At 36.1% G+C, this 21,672-nt stretch overlaps 1 protein-coding gene across 1 annotated transcript in view; it reads left to right on the forward strand.

Annotated features, from left to right (window-relative positions):
• Window positions 1–21,672, forward strand: part of LOC149568283 (uncharacterized) — a 53,874-nt gene that overhangs the window by 5,792 nt on the left and 26,410 nt on the right. Inside the window, exons 2-3 of the mRNA XM_089821264.1 lie at window positions 2,624–2,708; window positions 2,797–2,871. The gene's annotated coding sequence lies outside the window, so the exon portion shown is untranslated. The remainder of the gene's footprint in view (window positions 1–2,623; window positions 2,709–2,796; window positions 2,872–21,672) is intronic.

Below are 21,672 nucleotides of genomic sequence, written 5' to 3' on the forward strand. Positions count from 1 at the left end.
GTTCTCAAAGAGATGTAATTGAATTTTACAAAGCATTACATAGGGAGACAATTGCTTAAGATCACGGGCTAGGAGCACGACTTTGGTGGTAGTGCTCTTGTTATTCATGATATCCTAAATCATTGTGGTAGCAGCTCGTGCAACAAACGTTCGGTAAAAGCCAATGATAAACGAAGAAGAACACAAAAAAAAATGTCAGATAAAAAAAACAGAAGCACAAAATTTTACCACATTGTGCTGCTGAATTTTTAAAGTCAACATATACTGCCTTACGCAGGCACCAATTTTTTGTACTTTAATGCCCCACATTTCCACCATCCCTGCATGCAGGGCCTTGTTCAGTTATCCAGGCCCCAGCTTGTATTTTCAAGCTTTTTATTTTTCTGACAATCTCCTTTGCCTCTGTGACTTATCTTGCTTGGGTTTTCAGGAGTGACCCGATCAGATCACAGAATATGTTTAATTCATATAAGCCCTAAAAATTATGCACTTCTAATCATTGAACATTAGCATGAAATCAAACAGAATTTATTTTTTGCAAGTTTAAATGTTTAATTGCATATGCATTAATTACCATTTAAGTCTGTGCCCCCCATTATAGTCCTGACTTTCTGGCTGCAACTAATTATCCCAACTATCAGTGAGAATGTTTTATGACAATCTGCAATGCAGTGACAAAGACCTAGTGGGAAATGCATTCTCTTGCCTCTGAAACTGCAATTTTGCAGATGCCAATAACAGTCTGCGAAATTTTTTAACTTGATAACGTCCAAACTCATTTTAATAATCAATCTTTACAATGCAATGCAAATTAGCAGGAACAAGAGAGAGGTACTGGTTCGAGGAAAAAAGATATTTCAATCACTTGTTAATGTCAGGTCTTCTGCTATAGTTCTAGGCAGGAGCAGCTGAAATGAGGAGATTAGATGGGCTTTCCTAACTCATTTTGTTGATTTGGGGTTGAAAATAGTTTTTAATTTGTATTCAATATTATAAATTGTGAGAATATTGTGTCTTTAATATATAGATACATTTAACTATTGTTAGGCTACAAATTTTATCATTGTCACAAGGCTACAAATTTGATCACCCATTAGTCCCTGTTCTCTTCTCTGTTTCAGAACATGGTGCTCCAGCAGTGTTATGATTATGTATGTGCAGAATGATTTTTTCCTCAGGTATTGTAGGCTTTTGTTTTAGAATCAGTGTGGTGCCTTCATTAGGGACTTGTTGCAACAGGGGTGAAATAAAAATTCTTCAAGACATAAGAGAGAGGTTTTGCAGAATGTTTAGATGTTTTGAAGTGTAGTATACTAGCTGTAGAATGTGAATGGTAGTGCTGGGCAATGTTCTTGATATTTTGAATTGTAGTACGGTAGTGCTAGGCAATATTCTTGATATGATCTATATGATAATATCTTACAATGTCCTCAAGATTCAATTTGGAAAAATTGTTGCTTATATTAATGGTCAAAATATTGTAAAGGGGTCTTCAAGATTCAATTTAAAACATTTGTTGCTTGAATTAATGGTCAGAATTTTGTAAATGGGTTTGTTCGAAAAGACTCTATTTTTTTGTAAAAAAAATTGGGGATGGACATGTGGTCAAAATAATGTCAATAGTGAAGATAAATCTGAAATTCAGTTTAAGCCTTTTATGATATAAGAGTTAGTGCACCTTAAATTCAAAGCTCTTGCCAGTTTCATACAAAAATAAGTTAAACCCTGCAATGTAGTATATTCCAAAATATAATTCAAATAATTATATAGCATATATAGAGTACATAAAATGATTAGTTTTATATTTTACTGAAACTAGCATTACACAATATTTTTATCTATATTCAGGTTCATGGTAAATATAACACTAGATGTAGGCAAGAGCCTATAACACAACGGTAAATTGTGAGCCTCCTATGTAGGAGGTCTTGGGGGTTCGAATCTACTCAAGATTAATACATAATAATAATAATTAATCACAATACATAATAATAACAATGAATCTTGGCTTCAACCTCGTACCGATCAAAAAATAATAATATAACACTAGATTTTACCCATTGATTGATCTCCTACTTTTTATTAATGTATGCTATTTTTATATGCTGTCCCTCCTAAAAATGCTGGTCAATAATACTGATTTTTGCAGGCATATAGTATCTTTTCTCTTTGACAGATCTAGTCATGAGATTACTTTTATCCCATTGCTTGGTAAAAACGAGACTATATGATGTTTAAACTATATAATGTATTACTGCTATAAAAAACCAACACTTATGGATGGCTATTGATAAAAGTTAAAAGTGAAAGATGAGATGGGGCATGCTTCTATTTTCTTTGTCTCAATGTAATATAATTAAGAGGCATGGGTGTCAACTGATAATGGAATCCTATGCTGCCATATTGAAAATGTTTCTAAAGAAAAGTCTTTGAAAGTTGTAGACATTTTTATCCTCTTGTATAAGAAAGGAATATGTGAAATGAAAATGCAGCTTCAGCCAATAACAAATTGGAGGACTTCCAGGTTTTTTTGGAGGAACTTAGAGAAGATAGTGGCAACATCTAAACTTGTCATTTCTTATGCAATTCCTTCGATAAGTTAAAAAATATGTAAAACTTGCAGGATATGGATTGGTATCTTGCGTTAGAGATGACCCTAAATTGGTGGAGATTGTTGAAGAGAACTTTGGCAAATTCAGGAGAGAAAGGTAATCTTTACTCTACAGAGTATTTAAGATATATTTTGATCCTGCTTTTCTCATTTTATCATTGTGCTTATATAAAAAAGAATATCAGATCAGAAGAGTGCTATGCAAAGGAGTTGGGAAGATCTATTGGGTATTATGGTTATCATTTCACATATTTTTCCAGGTAGGTGATCCTATTTACTAAAGAATATGTCACAACAATTTTGTTTTGCATATTTTTAATATTTCAAGAGTATATTTGGTGCTTGAATATTGTCATTTTTTTCATGAGGGTTAATGAATAGTATACCGTAACTTGAGATCTTTTCAGCTAGTATTCTGAGGTTGTATTGTAGAACATTTTATTGATCTAATATATATAGCCAAAGTACTGTATCTTTGTACTTTAAATTAATTGAGTATGATTGTAAACTAGCATTGAGATTGTAGATTGACCAATGTAGAAGACCTTGATTGAGATTTCAGATTGTTAAGTGACTAACTGGATAAAATTTGACGCCTTTCTACCCAAAAGAAACTAGAATTGACTAATTGACAAAATAGTAGAAATGAAATGCAATCTACTTTGACCCAGTCCATTCTAGCATTTATTGGAAAAACTTCATATAATTAGCTACTAATAAATATCTTCTTAGAAAAGGTTATATACTTGATTGTATTTCAAATTGCAATCTAATCAATTACAAACATGTCTTCTTGAAATTGAAATTTCATCCTATTTAAGAAAAAAGCTATTCATATTCACAGAGCCCTAAAGGATTATGCTTTTATTAATTTATCAGTAATTTCAGCATCCAGGCAGATAATGATCTTGCCACCATTATCCCCGTTGATTCTTGACCTCTTATTGAAGTGAGTTGCACAAGCAAGAACAAATCCAGGTTCTAGGGCAGCCACTGGGAAAGAAGACACAAGTATATATGACTTTTCAACAACAAGTGCATATCATTATCTTCTGCATTAGTAATCAATTTCACAAGAAAATTAGACATATCAACTTGTCCAATTTTTGTATCTCCGATTTCATCAATAAGAGAGGTAAATTGAGTAGGTGCAATTGCATTTTGGTATCTTCGTTTTCTTGTTGGAGGAGACACTGATTTTTTGACATTTAACAAGGAGCTCCAAGGCTGCGATGAAAATTCTAGATCATTAGAACATCATTTTGCGCTATAGGAGAAGCCATGGACCTTTCATCAAGAGAAGAAAGTTGTAAGCGCAAATACCACACTTGCAAAGAACTTTGAAAAAACAACCTTCGAAGGACAAGCATGGGAATGACTTGAAAATGATACCACCATTGAACTTTTGAATTCGGGAAGTACATTGCAATTGAGGATGAACATGGGAATGTCATTTACAAATGGGAAGGTATTATTGCACTTTGCATACATACGGGAAGTATTTTAATTTGCACTTCCAATGGTATCTCAGAGATCCGATTTAAGTGACTTTTTAATGCATGTTAACCCAATTTTGGGTTTTGCAAGCTCAAATGTAAGTAGTGGGAAGTACTCTATATTTTTACAAGTGTAAAATATTTAAATATGCCTCTTAAAGCCAAATTTGGGAAGAATGATTATATTGCATATGTGAAATATGCAATGATATTGTTGTCGGTAAATTCTATATTCTAACCGACGGGTAGAATTGTATGTGAAAGGGTGCATGGTGGTTGAGTCACCCCTTGGAGAAAGTATATGTACATCGTCTGTAGGGACTATTGAGACAGGATCATCATCATAATCATTATTATTGTAAGCATTGTACTTGGAGTGCATATTGCGTATATGAATAAAGCATCTGTTCTGTGTGTTATATCTTACTGTACTACATGCGATAAGTATCCTTTTACCATGTATGGTAAACATTTGGGGCCGCTATCAGTTGAACCTGGAATAAAGTAAGTGTTATGATGATTAATGTCGAATCTGCTTAATAAAGATGAGAATAAGATAAAAGATAAGGATGAGATATGCACAACATAGGAAGTATTACTTTTAGCACAATAGGCGGAGCACAGACAAAAGTTTTAGTAGCTTGCTGACGAACACCGAGGGGGTGAAGGAGTACAAACGAAGGAATTGCATTCACCTAGCAGACTGAGGAGTGTCGAGGAATTGCTCGAAGAAACTCGACTACAATTGAATTTGGTAGAAGAGACAAGGGAGGAGTTCCTTAACTTGTATACGTTGATGGCAGAGAATCCGAACAAAAGGGAAGTAACTCGCATGGCTTGAAGTGCGGAAGGAGCACGAGCATAGAGTGAACTAGTCGTTCCCGATACACTTGACAAATGGATATAGGTAGAGAATTGAACTTCGCTTGAGAAAGATCTTTTCTCATCGGGTAACTCGGTTGTCCAAAGTAGGGCAATTGTCTGAAGCAACGTGGTTGTACAGAACAATGCAGGTGCTCAGAACAACGTGAGTGCTTAGAATAACATGGGTACACAGCAAGTACCACCATAGAATCAGAAGAAAGTAGCAATGTGGTACACAACAAGTACCACAGAATCAGAAGAAAGTAGCAATGGCAAGACCAAACGAAAAATTGCCGAAGTTCAATGGTGATGGGATGGCTGATCCAATCAAACATTGTAAAACATGTGAAATGATTTGGATGACAAATGATGTAACGACCAAGATGAATGGATCCAACAATTTTCGACAATCCTACGGGGTGTAGCGATTGATTGGTTTTCGGATGCTGATCCTCAGAAATTAACTATATTGCCGAATGTTAAAAAAGAATTCATAGCGGAATTTCGACTACTGAGGGCTGATAATGAAATAGTAGCAAAAATATACAGTTCGAAATAGGGGAATTTCGACTACTGAGGGCTGATAACGAAATAGTAGCGGAAATATACAGTACGAAATAGGGGAAGAACAAAACAATCTAAGTACATGTAAGAAGGCTGAAGGAGTTGGTGGGAAAAATAGAAAGCCAACTAGCGGACGGATTAAAGAAAAGATGGCTTGTTGAAGGGCTACAATCGACACTAAAGAAAAAGATGAAAATTGTACCTCCAACATCATACATAGATACGTATAATCAGGCGATGGATCTGGAGAGTGAGCAAAAAACAAGCAAAAAGAAGAAACACATATCGTTGGACTTAGATGATTCATCTTCCAAAAGTAGCAACAGTAACGAAGAATCAAGTAAGAAGGTTCGAGCATTGCAGAAGGATATGTTATGGATGATGAAGGAGTTCAAAAATTTGAAAAAGAATCTTGACTCGGTGAAAGGGGAATTGTGGTGTATGAACTGTAAGGAGGGCCACACGAAGGGCTCTTGCTCGAAAAATCAATTTTGCGATATTTGCCCAATCGCGGGACATTCCACAAAGGAATGCCCGTTCAATATGAAGAAGAAGGGACACCAACAAGTGTTCCTGATGCAGGAAGTGTCCACCGCAGGAGTAGGAACAAACACGAACAATGATGCAACCTCAAGAGGGTACCAAAACAATAACTAGCATGGACGAGGCGGTAACAATAACAATAATTGGGGTTGAAGTTGGATACAGTACGACTCGAGCGTGTGATCGATGATACAATGCCATGCGTGCAACCTTTGGGTGCACTTCGCTAGCTGTGCCACGAAAGAAATGCCACAATTGTTATGCAGATGGTGTGGTTTGGGAGACCACGAGGATTCAAAATGCCCTAAGCAAGGGGTGAACTTGTTAAGCATCGAAACATGTGATGAGGAGATACTAGCCATCACATGCGAGCAAGCAAAGAAGGCAATGTACCCAGATGTAGAGGAAGAAAAGAAGAGGTTGCAGCAAGCACGAACGGAGTTGGAAAAACAAATGGAAATGGAAAAATTACAAACAAAAGCCACTGTCAACACCTTGAAGAGGAACTTGGTAAAACATAATATTATAAGGTAGGTAATGCAAATGGAAGTCCTTCTTACAATGCCTTAGTTATGAATGGCGATACTGAACATGACACCACTCTTGAAAGCAACAAAAGAGATAGGAAAGGATGGTAGCGGAGCGACTGTAGCAAACCTAATGCTACTGGCACTCACAATAGGAAGACATCTTGTAGTAGTAGAGAAGGGTATTCTGGGAACTATACTCACAGACACAATCGTAGATGGAGGGTCAGGAGTAAATGTACTATCGGAGGATATATGGAAAAAATTGGGACAACCTATGTTGTGGCCACCTACACTTCAACTACTCACTGTCGATCAGCATAGAATCAAGCCTTTAGGGACCTTAATGGTGTAGCCTGTAACCATTAGAACACAACCATTCTTATTGGATTTTGTGGTCATTCCATTCAAAAGAAAAGGGTATGACGCCATCCTTGGATGGGGTTGGCTGGTATAGGTGAAGGTGAAACATGATTGGAAATGAAATAACCTATCCATGGAAGGCAAAGGCCGAAGATTTGTAATCGACTTACACACAGATGGTAGGTGAGGAGGCAGTGTCGTCGGATTTTGAAGGTAAAGGCAGAGGGGAAGACGAGGGGAAGAAAAGAATGGAACCTGATGAAGAAGGGATATTGAGATTGGAAGGAGGGCCTAACAATGATTACCTGGACTTGGTGAACAACCTACTCCATTGGCAGATGGAGGACTAAGAGATCTTTTTGAGCTGCAATATGTTAGGGGTCGAAGATACAAAAGAAGAGAATGAACTTCTGAAGGAGTACAGAGAAGTGAAAGAAGGAAAGGCAGTTACAGCTGAAGTTGAAGGAAAGAATATACTGTACGACTAGTACAAGAGAAAGAACATACCATACGAACCCAACATGTAACATCCCGTTTTTCTCGGGTCTTAATTAACAATTAACAACTAACATATTCAAAGAAATACAATTATAACTTCGTTTCATAGGAAGATAGTTATATCATTCATGTTCATGTGAATAAGATTTTTCGTTAAAAATTAGTTAGAAAAAATTTCTTAAATAAGAACTTGAAACACCATCAAATGAAGTTACTACAGAAATTGAAATCCACATACCTTGAAAATTGAGATCGAAATTAAAACTAGGGATGCTTCTGCAACCACCCCGGTTAGTCCACAATACCTCTAATACAATTTCACGAAACAACTTTTATCCAATATTGATAAATCAAAATCAAATGACGATTATCATTAAATACCATTATATAAAATTAGGGCATCACTTACCACTGAAATCATTAGGGCATCAATTACCATTGGAATCTTTTAGGGCTTCTGATACTGTCGTATCACTTAGGGCTTTCGATACCACTGATTCAAATAGGGCTTTTGATACCATAGATTCAATTAGGGCTTCTGATACCATGGATTCAATTAGGGCTTCCAATATCACTGGATTCAATTAGGGCTTCCGATACCGCTGTATCATTTAAGGTTCCAACTATCACTCAATCAATTAGGGCTTCAGATTCCTTTCCTTTCGATTACTTAACTGTGACAGTAACTCAAGATTAGAAATATACTTATATTCAATATTCATATAAATGAAAAGCAATCCATGAATCTATCTATTGCATCTAGGTGTAAAATAATGGTAATAATGAAATAACTCAATTTAATCTTACCTCCTCAAAATAAAAGTGATAATGTCTGTTTCCGATAAACAATTAAATGCATAGCTTATCTCTGTCTAACGCACATTTGACATCTTGGGGAGAAGTGAAACATTGCCAGAGGCTTAACCACCCAACCTCAGACCAAATCTTATCCCCTCACGATCTCTAACGAGAAAGACCCTCCCTACCCGGAATAGACAGGGGACATCTTGCCATCCTCTGGGCTTCCTAGTATTTTAACATGCAACTTGGCAGCAAGAGATCACAATTTATGCATGAGTTATTAATTAATTCATATTAAAAATGTTAAATGTTGTTCTATCATAACTGGTACTGATTCATGTTATTGCTGATTCCTTTCTCTCACCTCATCACCCATCTTCTTGGCTACACAGCTGGGTGAGTCCCAGGTATTTAGAATTCTCGGAGCAGATGACTCTATCAATTATTCTAGAAGATTACATACATCCATCATTTCACATTCTGTGATTACATAATTTAATAATTATGTTCTTTAAAGATTTCAAATTTGAATGTTTAATTAATTAAATTAATCATAACTGGTTCCTTTTTGTGTGTTCTGACAGATTAACTTCACCTCTTCACCATTTCATGGCTTTCTGTGCTAGTGAATTCCTCGATGTTGCAAGTATTTGAATTTGTTCGGAAAAATTTTGATAACATGTGTATTGTTGATGATTCATATAAAATTGCTACAGCTACCATATGAATTTGAAATGATATTGCATTCCACAGAGATAATACTAAGAATATCCCGGTGACTCTATGGAATTACAAGAGATTAACATCATAGTATTTGATTCCAAACAAGGTATAGTCAGCTGTAAGAGAACTTATCACATACAAATGCATGTAATATCTTATTCACAGTCCTAGCAATGCATATCCGGTTGCAATCGGACTTAAACTTCAAGAAGAAGGATTATGAAAACATTTAGTGTATCAATCAAAATCCTAGCACTGTGAAGCTGGCTGCAATCGATTTTAAACTCGGGTAGAAAGAAATAAAGAAATTCTTGTTGGGTAGTTGTTTCATCCGCTAGCAGAGACTTGTATGCAGATTTCTTCAAAGTAATCATGTGACCAATATGCAAACTCAGATTCCTCCTTCCGTCGGCCGGTGTTCTTTACCTCTTGCTGTATATTGCTCTATTTGGAAATCCTAACGTTGTTGGACTTAGAGGAAATCAGAAATGAACTGCATTTTTAGAACAAGGAATGGTTAAATTCTCAGAACGATATTCATAGGGCTCAATATTAAAACATAGCAGGTTGGGAGGAGAGTAAAGAAAATGGAGAGAGGAAGAAGAGTCCCCCCAAATCGATTCATGATATTCTTTATAATGGTTGGCCATGACTACTCAGCTACCATCGGTTATCAAGAAGACTCTTCGGATACGTCATAAATTCGAATTGAAAAAGGAGAGAAATTGTTGATGTTTCCGGATCTATTGCAAATGTAATGGCATTGCTTGTAATAAGGTATATTTTTTCCATATGCAACATCCTCTCATATTTATATTGAACATAAGTTATTGAATAGACATGTCTATTCAATTATCAAATAATTAGTTTATATAAACTTTATATATATATATATATATATATATATATATATATATATATATATATATATATATATATATATATATATATATATATATATATATATATATATATATATTTCTCACATATAATAAGTTTATATCTCATATATAATTACATGTATATCCATAGAGTTATCCAATAGAAGCTACCAAACATTAACACTCCCTCTTAGCAAGGGAGGATAAACACAGGACAAATATTACCCCATTGGTAATGTTAGGAATTTAAAGATATCTCATAATTTTTCCACAATTTAATATCACATACGATATCAAGAGTATTGATCCCCAAAACATCGACACATGGTATTCATCGATTACTCAAACTAGGGTATGATATCACATTTGATATCAAGAGTCTTGATCTCCCAGAATATCGACATCCGATATTCATCAAGTACTCAAAATAAGGTTTAGATATCACATTTGATATCAAGAGTATTGGCCTCCCAGAATATTAATGATATTCACTAGGGTATGATATCACATTTGATATCAAGAGTCTTGATCTCCCAAAATATCGACATCCGATATTCATCAAGTACTCAAAATAAGGTTTAGATATCACATTTGATATCCAGAGTATTTGCCTCCCAAAATATTAATGATATTCACTACTTACTCAAAAAGTTTAGATATCACATTTGATATCAAGAGTATTGGCCTCTCAGAATATTAATGATATTCACCAAGTACTCTAAGAGTAATGGCCTCTCAGAATGTTGAGATACAAGACATTCACCATTTACTCAATTTATTTAATCTCATAATACAAGTTTATTGTAAGATCGTCACCTTACAACAACTTCTCCAAATACAAGTGATGATCATTTGGAAGTCGTCACTTCCTCATGATGTACACAGGGAACAGGCCCATATAAAAGTCACATAGACACAGTCCTCTTGACCGTGACAACTTATTGATCATTATAGAAACCATTTCAGCATGGTTTACTCCCTCTTAATCAATAAAATCATGTTCACTGAAGGTTAACCAAATAGCATCCTCAATCTTCTCCCTCTGAATCTTAATCTCCCTCTTTTTCCTGCAAGAACATTCTCGGAGGAAAAGATGAAGGCAAACAACTCATATAAAAATACAAATAAGAATGTTAACATTAATTAAAATGTTAGTAATTTAACTCACGTTTATTACCAACAATAGCATAAACAATTCTAAAATAACTCTTCATTTTATATTTTCTATAAAGGAAGTAAGATAATAAAATACTCAAACTTTACCATTCATACTCCCATAATGATTCTCTTTATATTTAATAAACATTATATTAAATTATTAAATTTCATAAATTTAAAATAGAGATATTATAATAATTATAATATAAAGGAAATACATTACCTTACATACTCCGTGAGACTCCATGCTCTCTTAATAGTCCACCAAAAATTTGTTACCATTCATGATTAGAAGTTTATCAATAAATAATAATGATATAATTTATTACCTTATGTGCAAATTTTAGGGATTTATGTGTTTCGTGACTTGGCATTGGAAATCATTTATCTTTATACTTTGGCTTCAAGCATCAATATTTGGTGTCACTCCTCACATTTCATTCATAAGCATTTCTTCTCAACCGAAGGAGCCATCTTAGTTAATGATCATATGATCAAATATGAAGGAATGAACTTTCTATGAAATATATTCCTTGTGAATATATCCCATATTCCGTACCCCATAATATTTATTATATTCATTGATTCTATGGTCATGTCTTTTATAATATTCATTATAAAGTTCTCCATATATTATGATCTCTCGCTAATTCTATTTTGTTAGAACTGTTTGTCACCTTTCCTTGCATGAACCAACTTCTCCATGATGACTATAATGACCATGCGCTTGAACATGACCATACCCATGAGCGTTAATATGAGCTACGTGATGAACATGACCATGCCCATGACCTACATGATGATCATGACCATTCCCATGAGGATCGTTGTGACCTCCATGATGGTCCTAGCTGGGCCCATGATGAGCATGGTTGTGACCTCCATCACAAGGGTTGTCATCAGCATGGTTTTGGCGTTCACCATCAAATCCATGATCTCCATCCGAATCACAGACACCTTGATTTTGACGCTCATGCAACTCCTCGCCTTTGGTATTATCAGTCTCCATAATATTTAGTTTCACAAGACATCGTCGACCGAAAAAGATGAGCACTATCCATACCCTACTTCCGCATATTGAAAGACCAATCCAAAGCGACGTATCACTGTCAGAAAGCAATTTATGCGCCCCCCCTCATCGAGATTTAAAATACTCTGTATACAATACATAATATTTACGTATGGCTTGCAGAGATAGAGTAATTAGTATTGAGATATATACAAGAATACATTTCTGCTGCCCTGGTATTTTATGTTAATCAGACAGGGCCAATCATGCTTGTTGCAGACCTTAACGTTCACATGTCTCACATCACCTACTGGGATGCCAAGTATTCTTCTTGACATTTATTGCTCCTATTGCCCGGTCTTTTCCACATAAATACTTCATTCTTCTTTGCTTCAAGTCGATGGCCTTGAAACACTGAGCTCTGAGATATTACCCCACATCATGACGATGATATTGCCTCCTCGGTGATTCAACATCTCTCATCGAGCCAACAATGATACTTGTTCTGCGACATGCCCTAAGCAGCCTTTTGTAGACATCAGACGAAACATGGGTTGAATATGCACAATATCTCCAGCTTGGCAATGTTTATGAGCTGGAACCATATTCGATACAAATTGAATGACATCTAACCTTGAAATTCCAACGCATGTAGAGATTACAAACAATGATCTAATATTGGAATGTGATCAGAAATTGCTTGCCAAGAATAATTTTTAAAAAAATGGCATTGACCCTCCCCTCACTGAGCATTTTCGAAAATTGGCTCAACATCACAGTTAAGCACTGACTCGGCTACATTTAGCCTTCAATAAGTGTTGTGGAGATTTCGAGTCAGTAATTAGAAATTGCCCCACATAGCTTGCTAATTCCAAATCACATCGTTGGTATACAATCTAAGATCATTTCTTCTTTTCCATACATTCGCAATCCTACTCTAATACCATGTTGATGTTTTCGGATCTATTGAAAATGTAATGGCATTGCTTGTAATAAGGTATATTTTTTCCATATGCAATATCCTCTCATATTTATATTGAACATAAGTTATTGAATAGACATGTCTATTCAATTATCAAATAATTAGTTTATATAAACTTAATTATTGTTATATATATATATATATATATATATATATATATATATATATATATATATATATATATATATATATATATATATATATATATATAGATATATATATATAAAATAAGTTTATGTCTCACATAGAATTATATCTCATATATAATTACATGTATATCCATAGAGTTATCCGATAGAAGCTACCAAACATTAACAGAAATAAAGAGGAAAAGAAAATAAAAGGTTGGAAGAGAAGTTGGAAAGATTAAGACAATTCGAATTGCCAGATATTAATCATACCAAGTGTTAATCGATTAAAAACAAAAATATTAAAAAGAAAGGATAGAATTGGAAGATTATAATTGAAAGTTATAATAGTTCAAATGTTATTATAATTTGAACATTATTATAATCTTATATTTATATTTACATTGGAACATCACTTTATTATTAAATTATAATGATACCGAATCATTTTTATATTATATGCACGTAAATAAATGATTATTAAAATAATATGATGAAAGATAAATTAAAATCCTTTGAGATATGTTTTATATTTTAACTCAATTATTTTAAATTAAATTAATTATTTAAATAACTCATGCGGTTCTACAGAGGTATCCTGTTTCAAATCGCTAGGTCCTCTACCTGTTTGCCTAGCAATGGTGATGCCCTGCCTAATTCTTTTTTGACAATGCTTCTAGCCCTTTCGACGTGTTTCCTGTAAGGAATTCCTTTGTAATTAAATTCATATTATCATAATAAAATCATTTAATCATAAATAATCACAACGGTTAACCATATTCTCAATTCTATGAATTCGTGATAAATGATCAATTAACTTGATATCTTCACTTGAAATTATAATGACTAACTATCCTACCATTTTGTCAGATTATGACAAATTAAACTACCAACTGACTTCATGAGAACCTCAATGCCTATATTTCAAATTAGGTCAAAAATTGGGATGTAACATAACAAAAGGGAAGATTCCACTGTATGGTACACGGTGAATAGACCGTGCAGAAAGAAAAGGTTACACTGTACTATAGATTTAGTAGAAAGGTACCGGCAGCAAGGAAAACACATCGTACGATTTGCACATGAAACAAATAGGAAGGGCTTAATAAAAACTTCAGCAGTATGGAGTGAAGGTTCTAGAACCAAGAGTACAGTTATTGACGACAAGGAGTGGCAACCGACGGAATTCATGATACCAAGTTTAAGAATCACGATCGAAAACAAGCTAGGAGATATGGAAAGCTTGAGGAGAAGACTGCATAATTTAATTAAACTTGATGAGCAACCATTGCAAGCACAATGGGCCACAGAAGTTGCATAGAATAGGCGAAAGGCATGGCATGATAAGCACTTGAAGTTGAACAAATTTCAACCACGCCAATTAGTTTTAAAGTATAATGGGCATAATGAGATTAGACTAGGAAAATTTAAAGTGAAATGGGTCGGGCCATGCCAATTTCGCAAAGTGGGCAATAATGGAGCAATAAATTTATGGACACTCGACGCGAAGGAAGTGCCCAATGCAGTAAATGGGTTGAAACTAAAAGTCTACCATGAAAGAAATAACGCGCCTTCGTGGACGAACAACTAAGAGAATATAGAAATAATTTTTTAAAAAGTATATATGTAAAATAAATGTAAATAATAATAAAGAATGTATAAAGTTAAGCATGTAGTCAGAGATATAATCACCGTACGACCACTAATCGGGAACAAGATAACACCGTACGATCATGGTTAATGAGAAGGGCATTGAACGGGTATAAGGAATACATTGTACGGTACAAAGGAGCAAGGCAAAGCATTGTATGGTAGTGGGAAGGTAGCCAGATATAAGACACTGTACTGTCTGGAGAATCGTAACAATACTATTATTCTACGACCACTAGTTGAGGGAAAAAGGTAACATATAGACAACAAGAAAAGTCATCGTACGACTATTGTACGATATAAGATAAACATTGGAGGACCTAGAAAATGTAAGACCTAGAAAACGGGCAAATGTCTAACATACTATGAGCAAATCACAAACTCACTAAACATATATTGACACCCTCTAGTCTACCATGAAAGCCAAATAAACAAAAAGAAGCAACACAAGGTCAGAAAGCCCCTCTTTCATTTGTAGCTCTCATGTCCTCCTTTCTTCTCTATGTGATGTAGCTTCAAAATTGCCTATAGTGCATACAATGTTGAAGCAAAAGCCTAAGATGGTGAGAATGCTATAAGAATACTAGAAGATGTGATTTTAGTGTGAGAGCAAGAGTGAAAATCTAAGAAAAACTAGGGACCTTGAAAAGACTTAAGAATTAGGACCAGAAATGAGAGAAATAATGCTCATTTTATAATCAACATGGAGGATGAGAGCATTGGAATTGTCACCTTGGATATGCGACATGGCAAGAGATTCCTTTGAGAATCCATGACACATATGACAGAAAATGCCAAGTGTAGGATTGTATGATGCTTGGAAGTCAAACTTGGTAAAGATGGAAGAGAATCTATGACACATCATATGACACCTCAAACCCACTTAAAGCCAAGAATCTATGACAATGGAAGCCAAATATGGATGTGCGTAAGAGAATAAGAATGTTGGATTATGACATATCTTAGCCAAGTGTGAAAAGAGAATCCATGAGGTGTCACACCCATATGTCACGATGATGTTAATATTATGTGGAATATTTGAATTAAAAATCCATTATCCCACACAAATAGAAATTAGTGAAAAATGAAATTAATGGTGGAAAATGTGACTTAGGAAATTAAGAATTTCAATTGTCTGCAAATGATGAACCGATTAATTAATAAAATATCAATTAATTGAGGAGGTTAGTTAGGAAGAATAATTAGTAATGAGAGGATTAAATTATGGGTTGTTTAATCCCATAGAGAAAATTAGTATATGATTGGCCAATTTGATTAAATAAGGGCGACAGTATCCTTTGATGAAGTGTGATGATAATGGAGATTGACTAGGATGATGATGGATAGAGCAAAGCCATGGTCAAATTGATTGATTGATCGAAATTAATAACAGTCCAAGGACACATGACATGAATTAAAGACCCGTAACATTTAACTGATATTGTAAAATGCTACAGGATCGAGATTGGTTGATAGGGTTGATCATAATAACATCGACAGACACTACCAATGTTATTAAATGGTCAAAATGTTATGATCCAACACTGAGAGACTTGACAATGTCAAAGATCAGATGATGTGAATGACAGTTTGACCTAGCACTGAGAGCCATGATAGTACTAGGGTCATATTGATAAGATTGATAGATTTGATAGATTGATAGGTTTCCAAGGCGCTGAAAGCCACAACAATGCCTAGGATTAGATAGATGATGATTGATTTAAGGTATTTGACATGTTTCAAGTTGGTTATGGCTGATTATGAGTTGATTTGGGGTGATTCCGAGTTGATTTGAAATGGTTTTGAGTTGATATGAAATGGTTTCGAGTTGATATGAAATTGATGTAAAAGAGGATATAAATGATGACAAACACTGTTGAGATATGATCAAGTTGGCCAAAAGATCGGGGTTAGTGGAATGAGAAAATGGGATGAATTAGTATGAAGTGATGAAATCGTAGATGCGAACCATTTTTGAGCATCTACATTTTGCCCCTCTTTGATACAATGTGATTTAGAGTGTTGTGTCAAAGACTGCTAACGAAAAAGTCATAAAAGCATGCCCCAGTAATGGTGGTATATATTTATGCCCCTTCAAGAATTTGACCAACATGGGCATATGATAGGTCGATTTCATCGACAACGAGAAAACAAAACCATAGCAACTGACGGATAAGAAATTAGAGCTAAAACGTGAAAGTTATGGGCTTCGGAGTGCAAAAGGGCATCGCGACCAACACAGAAAAGGCCTCTTGCACATCCATCTAGCTAGCAACACACTATAAAAGGGCTTGGAGAGGGTTTTGAAAGTCATTTTCACCTTCACTTTTGGAAGAAAAGAGCTTTGGAGCAAGGAAAATGGATCGGCTACCCAAGGAGCAACACCGTGGTGAACGAGTGTGTACCTTTCGATGACGGGCAGACACAGGACCTCCGGTGAGTACATCAAGGCCATCTTTGTGCTTTTTATGCCTTTTCATGGTTTTCCATGCCTTTTCCTACTTTTTAGGTACCTAGGAGTTAGTCAGGGTCAAATGGGGTCAAACGGGATCAAACGGGGGTCCTAGGGCCAGGTTAGGGCGTCCAAATGCCCCAATTGTGCCCAAAACACAGCCAACTGCGCAGTGGATGCACTTGGCATGCCCAAGTGCGCACTAGGCACACTTGGTATGACCAAGTACGCCTTAGGATGCTCCGGGGCTTCGAACGGGGTCTGGATAATCCCGGATCGACCCGAAACCTGGGGTAGACTAGCATAACCCTAAGGGGATGTCAGAAACATGTTAAGATGTAGTCAAAGGTGGTCAAATTTTGGTCAAACTTAGGGCAGATGTAGGTGAAACTTGGGTAAATGCTGACAGAGAACAGTGCAAAGGGCCCGAAAGGCTGCAAACGGACTTGGAATGACCCAAAACTTGGACCACATGTTCAAAACTCTAGGAAGAGTTGAAAACATAGGTTAACTAAGGCTAGGATGGTCAAAAAAGGTCAAACTTAGTCAAACTTAGCTTAGATGGAGGAAAAAGGTTGATGGATGGATAGGGATAGAGTCAAAATGATGTAAATGAGCTCGAAATGACTCGAAACTTGGTGAATATGTTCAAAACCCTAGAAAGAGTTCAAAACATGAGTCAACTTGGTCAAACATGCTTAGAAAAAGTCAAACTAAGTCAAACTTGGGTCAAAAGTAGGGTAAACTGGATACAAAACCATAGGAGGTTGACATAGGCTATATAATTATACAGGAGCTGCCCCTATTATGGACGAGGGGACATAGGCCACAGAGTCTTGTGTTATGTCACCAAATGACAGCTGGTGAGCGGGGGATCTTGGCTGGTCTAGGGTTATATCATATTACTTTTATGCTGGAGGTGAGCTGTAACAGAGCTTTGTTGACAACATTGACCAAGAGATGGCACTCGGAGACGAGTTCATTCCATCTACTGACGAGAGAGGCTACAGTGACCCTCGAGGATGTATGGTGCATCTTGAGGATATTGATTCATGGGGAGTTAGTAGTGTATGACCTAGCGATTGGACAAGTAGCCTTACACCGATTGTTTGGATGTGGAGGTGCAGAGCTAGGCATCCGCGATTATGAGATTGGATGGGACCTATTAGTGGCATGCCATGAGCGGTTAATAGCGCTGATCTGTTGGGTGATCGGTGGGCTATTGATACTGGATAGGCAGGGACATGGATTTCCTGTCAGATGGGGCCGGGTGTTAAAGCGGATGGTGATGGAGGGGACTATGTTTGCTTGGGGCCCATACATGTTAGGGATGTTGTATTACTATCTACATTAGGTGGCATACAGAGGTGGTTTGTCATTTAGTACCAGGGGCACATTGTTACAGATCTGGGCTTACGAGCACAATGCAGTATTCCGGCCACTTGTTGAGAGGGAGTATAGAGGACATGCCATATGCATACAGTTATAGAGGCATACTAGCACGAGGACCACTAGGATATATGAGGTACTTCTGACATCAGCTAGACACTATGACTGTGATGTCCCGAGGTCGAGATATCCCCAAAATTTCACAATTTATTATATTTTTCACTATTTGATAGTTGTAATTGAATTTTTTGGGCGAAGATCATTTTCTAATTATTGTTTTTCTATGACTTTGGTGTGCTTCATCTATATACTCGTATATGTAAACATAATCCAAAGTTCATCTTTATCTCTTCCAAATGAATATTGTCTAATATTTGGTATTCTCTTATTAATATTATCCCCCATTTGATCTATTGATCTGTATATAAACCTATGTCTCTATGGTAGTGATTGAATCTGTCTGATTTCTATTGTTGTCCTATTCTTTCCATTTGATTATTTTTGACTCGTTCATTGTTGCCTCCGTGTTATTGAATTAGTCACCAATACTTTTCATTCTGGCTCAATAGAATTCGAGCCTCTCGTGCTTTATTTATGGGCATAACTATGGTCTACTGTGTGTTCTTAAGTTGGATGTCTTTGATCTATTCAAGTAATAGCTTGAGTTAGATTGTAACTTGTTCGCAACATCATAAAGCAGTTCTATAACCCTCATAAGTGAACACAGATTGCCATCTATTATGCAGGTTTGATGGGCAATTTGTCTCTGTCTATGTTTATGCAGGAAGTATATATTAACCGTGTGAATAGATATTCAAATTCTACACAAATGAGTGTGTGCTATATCACAGTTACATGTGCTTTTGGCTGTTGTCATCAGATGTCTTATTCTAGATCGATATCTTGCTCATTGATCTCTTGATTGGATTATGTTGACCAGAATTGCTGACTGTATGGTTTGAAAGCTTTAATAATGATTGCCGACAGGACTATAGGTTTAATCATACCCACTGCTACCTGAGGGAATCCTTATATATATATATATATATAATTTGTATTGCTATAGTTCTTACCTTTGATATCCTCATTGTGATGGTTGGTCCATAATTGTAATTGGTCATGATCTCTATCTGTGTAGATATTCTGACTTGCCCTCCAAGTACCACTGCGTTGAATAATTTATTATGTTACCTGAATTCTCCGCTTCATATAATATGTCGTACTAGCTATGTCGGTTCTTACAATTGTATTCTATAGACAGTCGACTCGATGTTCTCCATGCTCCATTCGTTGATCAAGTATCAGAAGTTCTCTTCCTCCTCTTCTAATGTCGTGCTTCCACTTTAGCTGCTTGGATATTGATCCTTATGCTCTCCCTTTGTTCGTCCAACCATTCCCTGTTTTCTATAAAATGTTCAGTCCCCTCTATATATACTTGTATGATAGAATAGGCACGACTCTTTAGAAATTTGATTATATTATTATTGTATTTTGATATTTGAATATAATTACGTTTAATATTTAAGTTATATTTTTAATCATTTTTTGTAATATATTCTTACAATTAATATTTGGTATTAAATGTTCATATTTAATATTTGTTGTACATTGGAAGATACACTTTATATGATATATATTATAATATATATCATAATTATATTATCATTATCCTTAATTAAAATATAATTCAGGTTATAATAAATAAATGGTAATATTGGTTTAACTTATTTAATTTTTTTTTTTCATTATAAATAATTTTAATTTGGATAATAATACTCTATAAGGTATTATTATTATTAATTATAATACTCTATAATGTAATTATTATAATTATAATAATTATTTATTTATTTAATGTTATATTAACTCTATTATTATAAAAATCAATCTTCGAAATGAGGACATTACAATGACACAGTTCATCTGGAGACCTTACAGGGATTGCCCATGATGGCATGATGATGATATTCACGTACTGTACTGCAGGTAGGAGCACTAACTCATAGTGCGTACAATGATTGGGCACTTGGTGATAGAGATGTACCTGCCAGAGTGGGTACGCAAACAATTTGGTGAGATACAGGATGTACCGACTAGTCTAGCATTATTTGCACGGTCCAGAGCAGAGGTCCGAGAGTGGGGAGCACCCATCAGGACACAGATAGCGTATGCACAGTTAGAGGAGTTACAACCGAGGATATGGGGAGCAACAATAGATGTAGTGGATGCAGGTACGACAACAACATATAACAAATGGTTTGCACAACATCATTTGAGGCCCTTGATAGATTCGGCAGTACTAGTACCACGAGCGAGGTCTCAGGCAGAGCATGATGATGGGGATGATGAGGAGGAGGATGGGGGAGAGGATGAGGAGGGAGGAGATGAGGGCGATGATGAGGAGGGGAGAGATGAGGGCAATGATGAGGAGGGAGATGAGGACGATATAGGGGATGATGATGAGGAAGATGAGGGAGAGGATGAGGATGCTGAGGGAGAGGATGAGGGAGATGACAATGAGGAGGGTGGAGATAGTGGAGGTGGGGATAGTGCTGGAGGTGGTGATGAGGGAGAGGATGGGGATGATGGTGGTGAGGGAGGTGATGAGGATGACACAGGTGTAGATGCAGGTGCGATGGATGTGGAGGGGGATCCAATGGACTACACCGACAAGACACTAGTATCAGTACAGGCAAGGCCTAGCCAGTTAGAGTTGATGGAGGTGATCAGAGGTCTATAGAGTTAGTTGGACCAAGCTATGGCAGAGAGGGATGTCGTGACAGGAGAGAGGGATGCAGTTACAAGAGAGAGAGATCGCACTATAGCTGAGAGAGACGTTGCGGTGCGCAGGACAGAGATGGTAGTGCAGGAGTTCATTAGCAGCATCAAAGATGCGAACTTCTAAGAGATGGCGACGATGATGAGCAGGGCACACATGGAAGCACAATACTGGAGGCATCGGTATGAGAGAGTAGTGCCACCAGGGTAAAGAGTAGAGAGCTTCCGTGCATCGAGATCTCACTCCCATCGGAC

This window comes from Cupressus sempervirens, chromosome 3, assembly GCF_028749045.1.
Source record: "Cupressus sempervirens isolate cs-2001-9-10 chromosome 3, ASM2874904v1, whole genome shotgun sequence".
In the NCBI taxonomy this organism is placed as follows: Eukaryota; Viridiplantae; Streptophyta; class Pinopsida; order Cupressales; family Cupressaceae; genus Cupressus; species Cupressus sempervirens.